The following is a 5,204-nucleotide window of genomic DNA, read 5'->3' on the forward strand; positions in this document are numbered from 1 at the left end:
GATCGGAGGAGGGACATCTCTCTGGGAAAAGTGGAAAAGAAAGAGAGCGCACCAGGAGGACCGTAAGGAGAAGAGGAAAAGAGGGCATCCTGGGGGAGGTGCCTCCAGACATGGGTTCAAGTTGGTGCAAATGTACTGAGACTAGAGAGTGAAAGATGATATCCAGGAACAGTAGCTAGGTCAGTCTGGCTGCAGCCAGCATAGAGTGAAGGACCACTGATGGTCCAAATGAGTGAGCCAGGGCCTAGAAAGGTTAAGCCAAGGTTGCACAGGTATCGAGTGTCTGGTAGGATGTGAACCTGTTGAGGTTTAGGGGTGCTGGCACCCCAAAATAGCAACACAAGGGTCCTGTCCAAATGAATTCAACCCAGGCCTTCTTTTCAAGGCAAAGAAATACAAGGTTGATTAAAGATCCACCATATTGACCGGACTCTTAAGGAATCTGAACATTTGTATCGATGATACAAGAAAGCCAGATTGAATCTGAGCCTTGACAAGAGTCTTAAGGAATCTGAGCACTTTCATGGAGGCAAGATGGATCTTATATACACAGAAGACTGTGGAAACAGAGAAGGAGTGGGGCTAGGGTGGGACCAGGTGCAGACCATGAAAGGGCAGTTAACTAACTGGGAAAGGCTGATTGCCAGGGACCTGGGCCATGTGGGAAAGTCCAGGGTCTTTTTCTTTTTGGGGAACCAGATCCGCCTTTCTTTTTGGACATTCAGATCCCATCCCCATCATTACGCCCTCAAACTGTTATGCCCTACCCCCCCTTTCAGTTTCTCCATCTTGCCCCAGCTCACCCCACTGTTTTTACTCCCATCTCCACGGACAACACTGTTTGTACTCCCATCTCCACGGACCCCAATGTTTGTGTTCCCTTCTCCATGGAAATAATCCTGCCTCAGCTTGTCCCACTGTTTGTGTCCCCATCTCCAAGGAAATCTAATTGTGTCCTTTCCCTTTAAATACTCTTTCTCTTCCCTCACTGGTTGCTGTTTGATTTGAGTAATTACTCCGAACAGTCATCCACTTCCATAAATTTATATCCGGGTCTCGCTCACTTTTTTCGGCACAACAAAACAAATGAGACCCAAATTGTTTTGGGGTAAAGGTCTCGGCTTCTGAAACTGCTTCCTGCCGGCAAAGGGTGTAGAGGTCTTTGTGTCGAGGGGGTCCCAAAGAGGAGGGTGGCTGGAACCAAATCCAGGCTGCATCCAGGGGACTATGGGGGGGGGCGGGCATTGGTTGGTACCCACTGTTTCCTATCAACTGCAGTTGAGTCTTGAAGACACAAATCTGACAAGCAAGTCATCAGGGCCCAAATACAGAGAAAAGTAGAAGTGCAAGAGCCCCATTAAAATCATTTACATTTGCCCTGCAGGATTATCTGACCTTGTTACTTTCTCAAAAGTTGAAGTAACACTTGCAGGTAGAAGTTTTCCACCCTTGGGTTCTATAGTTACACAAATAAGTTTGTGTAAGTTACTCCAATTAAAACCAGAGACTTGGGAGGATACTTAAGTAATGATTAGGCCTCCCTCTAAGAAAACTGATTGCAATGAAATGTTCTTCCCCAAACCAATCTGAAGACGTTTCTGATTTAATTTCAGTAATTTGGGGTATGGAATGACTTCCCATTCAGGTCAAAACAGCAAGATCTCACACACTTGCATTGTGCTTAAAAGTTTTACTGACCATTTGCTCTGATTATAGAAATCTGCTAAAAAAATAAAGCAAGGACAAGATTTATACCAAATATGAGAGGATTTTCCCACTACGAAGTATCATTTCCACCTCATAGCCAGACTCAGGAATAGCCAGGTGGGTAACAGTCTTTTTCAAAGGAACATAATGGGGAAACTGAGCCAGGAGGAACTTAGATAGAGGCTAAAATTATCCTCTCTGTATCACATTCTCTCTGAGTAGTAGCTTGTGGCATGTCTCTCAGATGGTGGGTTATAGACTATTGACTACTGACGGCTTATTATGATCCATCAGACAACTCCAAACAAAATCAGTTAGGTGGAGGAACTTTTACCTCAAACAGCAAATTTCACTAATCACAGCCTAGGGGAAAAAAAAATTCCAGGATTTACATCTCAAATTTTAAATTTGTCCATGGTGTAAAAGTTAGAGATCATTTCTACATACTTGCAGATTCTCAGCAAGCCAAGTTCATTGTTTAAGAACTCCATAACCAAAACAAGCTTTTTGCGAAGTTTACACATTAAAACAATAATCAGCAATCTTACAGTGATAGCCAAATTGTTTTAGCTGTAACCAAATTATGAAGTGGCTTGACATAACTGATACAAAAGTTTACCAATTTGAAACTTGAAATGAACCCATTACCAATCAGGTGACTTCAATTTTGTTGAATGTACTTCTAGATTACTACACGCAGAGAATAGGCATCTCATGATTAACGTGTTAAAACTACAACTTTAAAAGAGCAGGCTTAGCCAAGTTTGGAGTCTAGCTGACTTTTATCTTAAATTGCCTTGATGAGGTCACTTTCTTCTTTCCCCACAGCGGCTGGAGGGGTGGGATGGTGGTGGTGATGAGCAGGATGTGCTGAACCTGGAACCTGAATGATGGGTCCAGTTTCTGGGTTGCCCCAGGGCCCAAGGCCATAGCCAGTGGGGCCCAGCTGTAAACTGCTGCCTCTCCCCCCTCCTTTTCAACAGGTAGTGTAGGTGAATTAGAAGGTGGTGGGGAGGGGTGAAACTCTCTTCTCCTAGGAGAGAGGTTAACAGAAAAACCCGGGGTTGTTTGCAAACCTTTCATTGAGAAATCCTCTTGACTCAAGGGAAGAGTGGAGGAAAGGAGTGACCTAGGTCGTTAAGGAGGCGTTTCAAAACTTCTTAATCAGAAAACCTTCAGAATCTGCTACAATGCTTTTAGTTGTTCTAACTTTTCACCGTAGCCTTATATGACTACAGAAAGAAGAATCTTAATTTTTCTTCGAACTTTTACAATTTATCTTGGTGCTCTAGGTAATAGAGACCAGGCCCAAAGCTATCCTTTTCAAGGTCTTGGAGACCAAGCTTTTTCCAGTTCTAACCTAGAGGTGTAGAGAGAAGGGAGTGAGTAAGCAAAGGTCAGAGACTTGTACGCATGCTTAAATGAGCCATTTGAGAAGGGCATGACTTAGACAGTCAGGGGGTTACATCTGGCCAATGAAGAGATTGGCGGGAGATTCAAATTGGGAACCAATAAAAGGACTGGCATTTGTCTGAGTCCTTTTACTCCCCTTACTCTGTTCAGGGGATATACCCATTCATTCAGAATGAATAAATATAAAATACAATTAAAACATTCCTGGCTTCGCAACAAGTATTAGTCCTAGACAACATAAGTATATTTATAACACGTCCATCCTTGTCTTCTATGCTGTGGAAGGTGTGCCCAGGTCCATGGCCTCAAACCAAATTGCTGGACAGAGAGCTTGAAAGCATCAGGCTGAGTTCAAGTAGCTGTCTGCCCAAAAAGCACCTCCAAGCCTTCCTAAGTGCTTGGGGAGGGACCCCAATTGCAGGGTAAGAAAGGGATAGGGGAGGCTTACATATCTTCCGGTCTTGGCTGGAGAAAAGTGATTAAGCAGTCTCCCAGTACGGGAACCAAAATGTTGAGATTTTGGGGTGCTGGGACCCCAAAATAGTGACACATGTGTTCTGCCCAAAATGAAGAGGTTATTGGTAAAAATGATGATTGTAGGGAACTATAGGTTTCTAGGGGTGCTCAGCCAAAGAAAAACAAGGTTTATTAAAGATTCACCATACTGGTCAGACTCTTAAGGAATCTAAACATTTGTATCTCTAGTGCAAGCAGGCCAGATTGAATCTGAGCCTGGCCAGACTCTTAAGGAATCTGAGAAGACTGTGGAAACATAGAAGGGGTCTAAATGGAATTAAAGCGGTGGGTCTAGGGTGAGGTCAGGTGCAGACAACGAAAGGGCAATTAATTAACTGGGAAGGACCGATTGCCCCAGGTGAACACCAGGGACCTGAGCCACATGGGAAAGTCCAGGGGCTTATATTTTTTGGGGTCCAGATCCCTCAGACATGGTCTTCTCCTTCTGGAGGTTCAGATCCCATCCCCATCAAAAGCACATCCTCTGACATCCAAGGCCTTTTTCATTTTATGGTGCAGGTTTGAGAAGGAATGAGTTTGTATTTTCTTAAAGAAGCATAGTAGGGAGAGGGGCAGCTAGGTGGTGCAATGGAAAAAATGCAAATCTTGAGGACCTGAGCTCACTTACTAACTGTGTGACCCTGGGCAAGTCACTTAACCCCACTGCCAAAGAAGAAGCAACAGGGAGTACATGCAGTGGGAATTCTATTAGACCCAAAAGAAGACAGAGAAGAGTTATTTAAATCAATCCTAACAAGGAAACCGGGGTGTTAATCTAGGCTGTGTAGCTTCCTACCTGTGACCTTGCACAAATCACTGTCCTTGGCTTCAGGGAAATCTTCTCCCCCTCCTACCTCTAAAGACCACCTTAATCATTTTTCCTGAATGTCAGAATAACAATGATCCAATAATTACCAAGTACTTTGGGGGGGGCACCCCCAGCTATCTTTTTACATAAACCAATTGCTATAGTGGGATTGCATCTTTGAAAACTTCTATTTAATTCAGAGATTATTGTAATAAATGTTTAACAATAAGCACCCTTCCCCAAGCCTCTACCTCCCCCCCAACACACACACACACACACACACACACACACACACACACACTCCGGACACTTTAAAATTTAATCTGCATTATTTACCTTTCCTCCATTATCTTAAGTCTACATAATTAACAAAACAATAACCAAGCCTGGATTTGCAAGGTTCACTAATTTCTGGGGTATAAATGCTCACTCTGAAATTTTAACTATGGGCTCTCCAGCTGATCAGTCTTACTTCATTCAACGCACCTCCAATACCCAAACCAAGGTTTCCTGTGGGAGGATGTAGCTCTTATTGTAGAAAAGACCAAAACTGCAGTTCCCATGAAAGACCCCAATGCATCCTCCGAAAAACAAAGCTCCCTTATATTTACATTGTATATATTTTGTATCTCCTGAAGCATCTACATTTTACTTCCCATTAGAATTTAAGTTGCTTGAGATCAATGACTGATTTTTTTCTGGTGTCCTGCACATTGTAGAAGGTGTTATTCAATTATGATTATTGATTGTGCCAACAATA

The sequence above is a fragment of the Trichosurus vulpecula genome, chromosome 2 (genome assembly GCF_011100635.1).
Source record: "Trichosurus vulpecula isolate mTriVul1 chromosome 2, mTriVul1.pri, whole genome shotgun sequence".
NCBI classification, from domain to species: domain Eukaryota; kingdom Metazoa; phylum Chordata; class Mammalia; order Diprotodontia; family Phalangeridae; genus Trichosurus; species Trichosurus vulpecula.